Below are 12,226 nucleotides of genomic sequence, written 5' to 3' on the forward strand. Positions count from 1 at the left end.
GAGGCAGAATATAATCTTCAACAAACCCATGAATATATAAAGGAATAGGATAACTGCTACAATGATTATGGTAGTGACCAGTGGGAGAATTGCATTACTTGCAGACAAAGGATAAGAGAAACCTGTGAATAGCTTAAAAATAATACCAGAAAAACCAGAAGTGATTCATGTCAATGCCTTGGCAACATTACAATGTTTGTGCTGGAAGTTCTGTTTTTTTTTTGTTTGTTTTTTATAGCAGCAGCTCGTCTGTCCAGAGCTGTGTCCAGATGTGTTGCCCAAATGATTTATGGGTAAGCGTAGACTATAATCGATATCACCTTCACTTCATAAGGTTGTGTGAAATTTTCCATAAGGGTTTGACATATTCAGTGATGGCAAAGATCAGGAGAATGGAGACATGGTTTGGAAGGGTGGGACTCTTGGTTTTCCTTCTGCGTCATTCCTGAGCAGCGGCGGTGGATATCATGTCCAGATGACATTGCAGGTTATAGTGGACATTGTGTTATTTCCCCTCTTTGCCCCACAGCTTTTCCTGCTGTCTATTAGGATAAGACTACTTGGCAATAAAAAATGGATTCATTCGATAACAAAATATTTACTATGTAAAGCTGCTATGATTAATATTTTTAAAATAACAATTTATCAAATAACAATGTGTCAGGGGTCGCTCATAGAGATAAACCCACTGAGATGTATAACCCAACTGCAATTCCCCTCAGCTCTTCAGGGTGTTTTAGTGTCTTTTCTGGTCTGCAACTTTACTTTTTTAGTTCACTCTTACTGTGTGTAAATATTGGACATGCCTACATCAGGTGTTTTGAAACACAACTCCAAATTGATGCTAATGATTCCCGTGTCTCCTGGATGTGTAAATAGGCCACTGTTTGCTAGCTGAAAGGGGATAACATGTCAATGTCGTGTTTACAGCTTCAATCGGTAATTGAAGGTTTAAAGATGTCGATGCAGCTGTCCAGGTACAGTCAGAAGACACAAATCAACCAATATACATTTCCAATAAGAAATCCTCTGTGAGGCCTGCATGTGTGTGAGCAATGTTATGGCTCTCCAGAGGCTGATTTGGGTCATTTCCACACTTCTGCTTCTATTTTACAAGTCAGTATTGTGTCCCAGCAGAATCACCACGTACAGTAACACGATTCTCCGACACCACTTCCATCACCACAGAATTCAGAGTTAGGACATTTATAGCTGCAACTGTCACTTCCTGGCTCAACTCTGACTCATGGTGGAAAAATACACAGTAACTAAATCACAAAACATGATGTAACCAGGCAAAAATGTACACAACACAAACAGACGTTTATGTGATGATTTATATTTTTAGAATCATGATACTCAGAATTTCTAGCCTGACGTCGTCATACTCAGACTCTAGTCAGAATATGAACTTCCCGACCTCAAATGTTGTGAGCGGGGCTAAGTTTGGCTGGCATCCAGGCTACAGAATTTGTGCTCATAGGAGTGAGTTTTTTTCAGGCAGCACATGGCAGCTATGTCAGGACCCTGCTGACTCCCTGACAGTGAATGAAATTAGGTAATGCTGAAGACCACTGTTACCACAATGGCAACTTATTCCTGAACCCAAACTGTCAATCCGTTTATGTCACATTCACCTTGCTGACACCGCAACAGGAAAACACACTTAGATACAAGAGCATACACCCATTAATCATTTTACACCAAATTTTAGAGCCTCAAAAGCCCTGGAGGTAAGATAGGAGAAAGGACCCTACAACGCAGTGTTGTAAAAGACTTGGTTAAAAGGGGAGAGCTGACCTGGTAAGTCGACATTTGACTAACTGACTTCATCTTTGCTTTGGGCTTCATGGCCACTGATAGCATTTAGAATGCTCTATAACTATTTTACAGCAGAACAGAGAACATAGGGGAACCCACTAGAACATAAAGTTAAAATATAAAAAAGTGTTTAAGCTGATGACAGAGAATCAAACAAAAACTAAATAAATTTGGGTAGCTCGTAGCCACTTTAAACCGCCCCTTAACTTTGTCCTTCAGAGCAAACCTGATTCTTAGAACAAAATTTGCATGACTTGATAATTGTACTCAGGACTGTAACACTTTTACCTCTGTACTGAATTACATTTTCATTACTTTCAGCCGTTACACTGCAGCTTGTGAATGAAATGGGTTAAAGATGTTGCATGGAAGCACAAAAATGAGTTGATTGAGCTATTTGTTTAAACATCTTTAAGCCTATCTGAAGCTTTTACTGAGCCTGCCCTTGTGAGAAAGTGTAAACTGTGCTGCCATATGTTCTCACCCCCTGGCATGACATGGACACAGATGTCCAGACAGGCATGCACGGGTGCACATTGCACATTTGCAGCCGCACATATACTGAAAGCAGCGCACGCATTATGTGCAGAGACGCATCTGAGAAAACACAAGTCTTGACTAATGTGTGTAGAATTTGAAAGAAAAGGACTGAGCCTTTGATATCTGTGTTTCCATTACAAGGCCACCTACTCAGCACTATTTATACACCATACTGCAAACATAATCCGCATAGCGGAAGAAACAGGAGGAGGGGAAAGAGTCTAGTGGAAAGTAGGCCTAGTGGGAAAATATATGAGGATTTAATTAATAATGTGGATCTGAAAGTAATTACATAGTGTAATGACAGAGAGGTGAAGTGTTTTTAAAGCTTGGAGCAATGTAATAGGGCACCTGTGTGTGCTTGTAGGCAACCTGTGTTTTTATGTGTGTTTGTATTTGTCCACCCCCAGAGGAAGGTGTGTGTGTGACCAGTCTGTGGCCTGGTGTGGATCAGGTTTGCTGCCTGTGTGTGTCCCTGCCATGGACCCCCTCTGGTGGGCCGAGGTGATGGATGATGCCTGGAAGCTCTGGAGCTGCAGAGTGTTCATATGAGTGCCTGTCTGAGCAGCTACTAGACAGTTATGGATGATAGACATTTTTGAGTATGTGTGCATGTGTGGGGATGTTTGGGTGTGAATGAGTGACAGGTTACTGATGGCTGTTGTGTTTCAGGTGTTATTCTAGTATTATTGATTACAAGGTGACAGGTATGTGAAGAAAAGCTATTTAATACTGTAGCAGAGAGTGGTGAAACACACACCTACGCACGCCTCCTCCCAAAACTTGTGTTTGTTCAAACCCCCCACTTCTCGTATAGAATTACAAACCACATACCAAGTGTAAGGCCAGGATGGAAAGCCCAGTTTGGGTTGCAGCCTTTACTTATGACATATCGACCTCAATGGAAATGTTCATCCATCAGTCTGTAACACAGACAGGAGTTTACAGACTAAAAAACTTACCACTTTTCATGGTTAAATGTATGATGTGTGGAAGGTGATTCCTGACAAAACCAGTCAGAATACTTCTGCATGAAGGTGAACAATGGGCCTTTGTTTTATACAGGTAAGTCAGACTGATCTCAAGAAGTGGTGTATGTATGACACGCCAATTCGTATGCCATTTTGGCATGTTATCAAGACACATAATTGCTCTTTAGTGTGTTTATCAACGCCGTTTGGCCTCCATTGACTTACATTACCTTGCGATTGCGTGTCAATTTACGCCGTTGCGAGTAGTATGAAAGCCTGAAAATCCGCATGGGGAGGTTGGTTGGGGTGGTGGATGGGTCAAAAAAACACAGGACTTTCACCCAGGAGACCGGGGATTGTGTCCCGCGTGTCATGTTTCCTAAACCCAACCGTCGCTTTCTTCTTTTCCTAAACCTAACCCTGTTATTGTTTTCCTAAACCCAACCGTCCCGTTCTTCTTTTCCTAAACCCAACCCCATTATTGGTTTCCTAAACCCAACCGTCCGAAAAGCGATTGTGTCTGCGTCTTGATAACACGCCAAAATGGCATACGAACTGGCGTGTCATACATACGGCACTTATTGAGATCAGTCTGAAACCCGTCCGCTGTATACGGCGCAGACATACACGCAGATAGCTCAAAATGCGTACAGATAACACGCCACTTGCCTTTAGAAAGTGGCGTGTATGTTTACACGAAGTCATGACGTCACGTTGGGTAAGTGCTGTAACCTGCATCTTGACTATTGATTTACTGATATTCCTATTTGGTAACTATTAGGTTGAGGTTAAATGCTAACATCAGCATGCTAACATGCGTGCAGTGACTGATGCTAATCAGGATATTAACAACAGGCTGTTTGTCCAGTGTAAGATTGGTGTGCCTCTTGTCTGTGTCAAGAAGCAAATCAAAAGACCTCAACATGAAAGTGCACCAAAATAAATTATGTCCCTTAGTCATATTTGTTTTTTTTTCCTTTTCAAAAGGGCTTAATTTTAATTAAGGGAGTTTCCACTTAAATTAGAAAATCTGACAAAAAGACTTTCATTCTATCTATTGCTGACTCCCTCCATCTCTCCTGTCATCTTTCTGGCATTTTTTGGCCCCAAGCCCCACATTATGGTCCTTTGATGTTCCATGTTACTATGGTAAAAGCTGCAAATGATCAAGATCATACATTTTGTTTCAATGAGACGAGATGCTGCAAAGAAACTCTGCTGTAGGTTAGTTTTCGTGTTGAGCGAATCCTGTACTCGGCTGCTGATGCCAAGTAATTTTTTCTTATTTTTCAGCTGAAATATAACTTGAATTTGTTGATCAACTGCACCTCGGTTCTAGACAATTGTGTAACTAAAACTTACATAGTGAAAAAGAAAGATGAGTTATGTATACTGTACATAGAATCAATCTGATTTACCTCAACATCAGATAAATGGCCTTCTTTAGTGGTGCTATTAGATATTTTAGTGTTTCAAAATCTTTTGTACAATGAAATAGCTGTGGCGATGACAACGTTGACTCAAAACCACTGCATGGGTGAAAGTGGGATAGAAGAGGACAAACCCAGGAGTTCACTCAAAATATTCTATTCATGACTAAAGGCCAGAGGGGAAAACACAATCTGTGGCATGTTTTCATTCGGTCAATTGTGTGGGTGAATGCTGAGATTTGGTGTCCCACACACAGACATTGGGCGTGTCAGTTCTTGGCTTCCCCACCCAAACCACCCTCATCCACACCCGGAAACTACAACTTCCTCCCCCATTCATCTCGCTGTGATTTTGTTTTATTTCTCAGGAGCTGTTTTACAAAATCATTTGTCAAGCTACACAAAAGTTGATTGAGCCCTGTGAAACCAAGCTTAGGAAAACAGTGGCGAGGAAACTCTGCTTTTTTATACACAGAGAAGGATTACAGAAACCTCAATCGGTTAGGTTTTGAGTTTATTGTATCGAAGCCAACTGCAGCAAACCTCATCCACAATGAGATGCAGAAGTTTCAGTTTCAGTTACAAAGTTGGTTTTATTGGAAACAGTCAAATGTAGTTCATCTTGTTTGTGCGGGTGCGTTTATGCACGCTCATCATGAATTCCTTCTTATCGCAGTAGGGTGCATGGCGTGCGGGGTTAGCTTGAGCTAGAGTGAACGTAGAACCATAACAACATGATGAAGAAAGAGTTGAGATTGTTCCAGGGAAGCAGTGGAAGTTTCACTCCTGCGTAAGCAACTGGGATGTTATGGAGGATTATTATGAGTACCTCTTGTTAAAGCCAAGACGCTCCTAGGTGGTTGTTGAATGACGTACAGACATTCATTTTCACCTCAGGGTGTGAATTGTGTGTCTGTGTGTCATGGTGAGAGAAACTCCCTGTAAAGTGATACCATGCAGAGATCTATCTGACCTGCTATCCAGAAAAGAAGAAAATTGAAGCAGAGGAGGAAAGAGACAGAGAGGTTTTTCTTTTCCTTTCGATGACTGACAGACATAAACAGTGACGCATCATCGGTGACATTAATTGTTGAACTAAGATCCTGTATATACAATAGAGGTTCTGTGACGAACAATGTGAATTGCTTATGAGTAACAATGGAGAAATGAAATGTAATCGCAACTGCAGCTATAATGTCTAAACACAAAGAAATTCAAAGGTGTCATAGTGGTTTAGTGACAACATATTTCATTTGTTTTCCCTATAATATCTGCTCTTGCGATGCAATATCCATTCAAAGAAACTAGTTTTTTTTATGGTAATGTGTATACACATAGACCCTCACAGCTCTAATATTAGGGAAAGATCATGTCAATATTGAAAAAGTCAATGTGACTTGAAGGATGAGACACGGTGTGTTTAGATGTATTAATCTTTTCCTAACCGTAATGAAAGTGCTTCTGTTACCTATTGTAAATGTATAGCTTCCCACACTAGAAAAAAACATAACCAGGGAATATAGTTCAGGCAGAAATCACGTTTCCCTACAAAACTTAATTGAGAAAACAATTTCATAGTAAATAAATGTACCATCATTTCTAGATTGGCAGGAGAGACCATTGTTTTAGTCTGGATCTTTGTTCTTTCTGTATGAACTAAAAAACTGTCAATAGCTTATACAAAGCATTATAAAAGAATAGTGTATATGTTCACCTCCATGACCCTGTAATGGAGTCAGCAGGTGTAGAGAATGAGCATATAGAGTCAAATTACAATTATTAGTTCATGCCATCTCTTTTTCTTTGTTTCCCACATGACTTTTTGGGAGAATACTGACTTGGGGCTATTGCTTTACATAGAGTATGTTTAAGAATTCAGATGTTCTAAATGACATTTAATAATGTCAAGGCAGAATTCAAATAAGATGAATTACATATTTGGCAACATGCTCTGTATAGTTTTGTATTCTGTGGTGAATACAGTAAGTGGGTGTTGGCATGTGTTCAAATGGTACATTTTATCTTGCGTAAGAAATGTCCAGTGATTGTAAGACTTTTTTGTATAAGATTCTAAGACTTTCAGAATGCAGAAAAACAGAATTGCTATTGTGTGAGCTGCATTAATTTGTGAACGCTGGGGGATTTCCATGTTTTCAGCTTAGATGTAGTGATTCATCCTACAGTGTTGTAAAAAAAAAAGTACATAGTATTCTTTTCAAAGACAATTTAAACTGTTGTTTATAGTATAAACTATACACTATTACTATATTATATTAGTAAGACTCTCTGCTTAGTTGGGGGGTGTAATAATTTGAGTTTAAAACATAATGCCATAATGCAGACTCTAACCTCTCACAAAGCTTATTTTTCAGAAAAACTCTCATAAATGTGGCATGTCTTGAAGAGAAGGAAGACTAAGGAGGCAACTGCAAGTTTATGAAGCTTATTAAACTGGGTTCTGGTGCAGTGATGTCATGTTGACTTGACTGGGACGCCCGGCTTTTGTTTGAATAAACAGGCGTATTTTTTTCAGCCAAAAGCCAGTCTGACCTCAGACAGGAACCAAAGGAGGACATTCGTCTGCTCAAACACCACCACAGACAAAACATCACACACAGCCAAAAGTTGTTGTTTTTTGTCACTTCAGAAGAGCACATAAATCCTACTTTTGATTTTAGCTTTCACTATTAAGACACCCTGTCAGTTGAGATAAAAGTGTGTCAACACCTTCATTCTATCATTCTCTCCCAGTAGCCAAAATAAGCTATCATTACCTGCAGGCAGTCTCAAAGTGCTCTGGGTAAGTCATTCATTATCCATCTAGGAAAAAGGAGTGATTTGACAGAGTGAAACACTATGATAAACAAAACAGAACTAAAGCAATATTTTGAGCTCTTTGGGTGTAGCATAAGTTATTTGTGTAATGATGTGATGTCTTCTAATCCATTCTCATTATCCACACCAGAGACATAAAATACTTAATATGAAAAGATAAGATTAATTAGTTTAATAAACAATGGTTTAATATAAGTAGCATGATACTTTCACATTAACTTATAATCAATCTCCTTTAAAAGCTTTAGTGCGTAACCTTTTCAATTTAATAAACGTCTGTTACATTCAAATGAGTTGCTACAAAGCTAATTAAGACTATCAGCTCCACAAAACTCTCTCTATATTTCTCAGTATGGCTGTGTTCAGAAGATTGTGTCGTCCGGCGACTTTCCCGCGCAGAAACTCGAGTGAAGATAATTACCTCTTCTGAAGAGTTCATCATGTTTTTTTAATCCTCCATATCCTCCTTGGCTGCTAGCAACTGCATGGAGGAGGGGTGGGTGCGCTCACGGAAGGCTTGTATCATGTGGACGTACCGACGGTTTTATCGTCGTTACTTAGAATTCCTCATGGGGGCGACTGAAATGACGCACTATAGCTTTAACTCCAAACACATTTCTGGGTGCTTCGAAAATGTATGAGATATATTTGAATAACAACACAGGCAAATGGTCGGTATGGATTTGTGTGCCTCTATAAGCCGTAAAACAGCTGCCTTCTCTTCTCTGACACGTCTCTGAAGTTTCATCAGCGGCTCTGACACGAGTGTGCTGCTGAGCTGATGGAGTGGAGGGAGAACTTAAAGTTGCACATTAAAGCTGTTAAAGCCGATAGGATGGTGGATGAATTAGGTGATGTCTAAACAGCGGATCTGTAGCTCGGGCACGGAGTGCGGTATAAATCAGCCCCCCACTCCCCCGAATATCAATCCTTCAAAACCATGTGTGTCCTGCCTATACAGTTACATTTGTGGACCTGGAAGAGATTAGAGCTTTCACACTAACAATAAGCCATGGAATGGTTTATGAGGGGTTGAGCCTTATCAGGCATTGGGTGGTAATGGGAGAGACGATCAGAACCCATTATTCATGGTACATGTGAAGCTTTTTTTAAGATGCTCTGTCTGATTTGTGTTTGGACCAAAAATAAGAGCTGTAGAGGTGCAGTCCACAGGAAACCAGCTGTGATGCATATTTAGGCCATGCAATCTGATTATAAGAACTAATCTATGGTTTAGATTAGCGATACATACAGTTTTGATTTTTAAGAGGAATTGCTAAGTGAGGAAATATGTTTTATTATAATTTGGTTGATCCACCCTATTTTAATTTAAGAATTTTAGCTGTAGGACTTTTCTGACTGTTTCTCCTTGTCTCAAACAGAAAAGATAGTGTGCATGGTCCATTTGCTCTCAAAAACCCTTAAAGTATCATCATTAGTCCTGAACACAGCAACATACATTCCAGATCTCAGTTTCTGTTGATGTATTCCAGTGCACACATAGACTCTGCCCTCAACTTAGTGTTATCAGGCCTGCATTTGGAAGGTTAAATAAGCCGTGACTTTGTAAATTGATGTGTGCCATTGGTGCTGTTTGATCCAAGTTCAAGATGGTCTTTCAACTCTACTTTTTCCTTTTCCCTTTGACTAAACATCTGTCTGACATCTGGCCCTAGCACTTGTCCGCCTCTCCTGACACGAGTGGAGTCATGGAGCGCTAAACTAACCCTATCCTCTGACTTTTTTTATATTCACACCAAAAACTCCACTTGAACACAAGCAGCTGCTGCTTTCCTCTTCTACTTTATTAATAATTCAAGACCCTTTATTCACCACAAGTCCTCATGCGGAATTCCTGCCAGACGGAGCAAATCAAGCACAGACTTGATTGGGAATTGAACTCATTCTAAATGCTTGGAAATGGGCCAGAAATAATATAAGTTACATTTAAAACACATGCATGCACATTATTTGTAAATATAGCCTTTACTGTGCAATATGAGTGTGCTTAGTACATTTTCAAAGTGTGCCTCTCCAGTAAAGAACATAAAAAAATCCAGTTGTTCTAACTTACTCCTAACCTCAGCACCTCCTCCCTGTTTCATACTGTATTAATGTTATCTCTCCTCAGCATAAGGTATAGATTATTATTGTGCTGTAACACTCCCTAAATTGATTTCATCTCTGGCCCATTTCCTTTGCTATTTAAATCACACTAAAGCAGATAGCTGCATTAAGAATGTACTGTAACTCATACATGAACCAGTCGTAAGAAAAGCCAGGACTGAGCCATCTCAGGATGATTTCAGTATCCAGTTCTGGACCACTGGGCTTTTTGAATCTCACACATTTCACTGTAAACCTTTCTTTTGGTTTGGAGAGGACACATTTACATTAATGTTTGCCTCCCAGATAGTGAAAACAAAAACAGCAAACAGTGAGACTGTCTTAAAAGTAGTGTTATGAGGGAAGCATAGAGTTTATTGTTGTGTTTGTACATTTTACACACAGTAGAGTGTTTGGGTTTGGTAGAAGAGTTGCTCAGTAGTAGGCCTATGTTTGACACGTCCTATATAAGCAACGTATAATGGGAACAGAGGAGATTCATAACTGGCAAATCAAAGCACTTCACAGCATATGTGCCTGCCAAGTAAAACAGAGGCCGCGTATGTGGAGCAGCAGAAGAGTTTCTTACACTCTGTAATTCACAGTGTATTCAGACATGACGGCAGCACCTGAACATCTACTGTATGGGTGAATAGTTTGGAATAATGCTATGAGATTTGGTCTAATATGAAATTATAATTAAAACTGCTATTCCATGTAAATGTCCATTTTCAGTGTGTGCATGATTGTGTGTGTGTGTGTGTTTGTGTGTGTGTTTGCGCGTGTGGTGTCTGACATTTGGGGAAATACATTTGCTTGCAGCCATACTCAGAATTGGCTACTGTATGTATTTAATACTTCTTTACAGTGTTTTCAGCCTGTAGCATATAGACAAATATTAACAAGCTCTGTCCGAGGCTGGGTTACCAACTGCCCCAGGGCCCCAGACTCTCCAGGGCCCCAAAGCCCTAAGGTTGGCATTAGTCTGTGGTGCTTTGATGTATTGATTAATATAAACCGGTATGGGTTGGGTTTTAAAGGGGAACTCAATCGATTTTACACATTAAATTCTGTTTACTGGTCTTTCAGGGAGTACGTCTGCATATGTGAGAACATTTATATCAAGCCTTTTGTGGCTCCAGAAGGAGCTGCATAAAAGCTGATGAATTGGAGTTGTCAGTTAGGGCTGAAAACCACAAGTTTGAAAATGAAAAAAATCTGTAAGTGTGCAGTTTGAAAGAAGTGAGTTTACGAGAACTTTGCAGCACGCTTCTTATCTCTACTTGAGGCTAGCGGCTCAAGGCTACATTAACCGCTACTAGCATAACACACCTGAATCTCCAACCGAAGTGTCGGTAGTTGTCGGAGTTGTATTGTAACAGGGGCTCACAGCTCACTTTCTGCCTTGGGCCTGATTGTGGGTTAATCTGGCCCTCACTTTGTCAAAAACTAAACAATCTGCCTTCCAGTAACTACAAAGCTGTTAAATTTACATTTACATTTTTCATCTTGTTTGATGATTTAGTTGGTGGAGTTAGTTAGTTCACTGACCTGGAGCAAGCCCCAGCAGGCTGCAGCATCAGGAAGAGATTGACAGGGTTCAGGTCAGACAAGAAAATCATTGAAACAAGAAAGGAGAGGGACGAAGGGAGGGTTGCCCTGGTTGTGGCAGAGGTGACCAGCACACACCAGGAGCACTGCAAGATCAAGGCAGTGTAACAGGGAAGAAGGAAGGTATCATCAGCAGATCAATTCCTTGGTTTGACATTTGGAAATACCTGCACAGCTTCCTCATCAGAGTAACCTACGACACCCTGGTCTGCCTGGTTCAGCAAAGAAGAAGGCTGAGCTGCCCCTCACTTGCCAATGCAAGCCCTCAACACATCCTGTCAGCAAGGCTATACTATCTCAAGGGCACTACAGCTGGCGACGGGACCAGATACTGAAATAGGAGGCCAAAACACTGGAAATAGGCAAGAGGTAAAAAACTGGAAATAGTTTTCAGATGTTAAAATGGTCAGGCAGGCAAACAAGAAAAAGTGAAAACCGTCACTGAGGGACTCAGTATTATTTTTGACAGTTATACTTCTTATTGCAAGAGTGACTCTTCAGTATTTTTTTTTATCAATTTCCTCAGTAGGGAACAATGGAAGAAGCTGCATCAACACTCCTCTCCTCAGGCAAAAATGACTGTTGACCTTCTGCAGGGAGATCTCCCAGGGATCTCACCACATCCCTCCGCCCAGACATAGTGGTCTAGTTCTTGGCCACCAAGATGGTCTTCCTCATTGAGCTCATCCTCCCATAGGAGAAGGGGGAAGAGGCTACCTGAAGGGGCTGAAGTTCTTAAAAATGGAGGGTTGTCACGTATCCTGAGGATAACAGGGGCAGGGTGTTGTCCCTCCCGCAGGAGACTAGGTCAAGTACTGGGGTTAAAGAAGCAAAACACTGATGAGTTGTCATCCTCCTGTGACAATTCTGCAAGAGCTCATTTGGAGGTGCAACAAAGAGCAAATTCACACG

This window comes from Perca fluviatilis, chromosome 12, assembly GCF_010015445.1.
Source record: "Perca fluviatilis chromosome 12, GENO_Pfluv_1.0, whole genome shotgun sequence".
Classification (NCBI taxonomy): domain Eukaryota; kingdom Metazoa; phylum Chordata; class Actinopteri; order Perciformes; family Percidae; genus Perca; species Perca fluviatilis.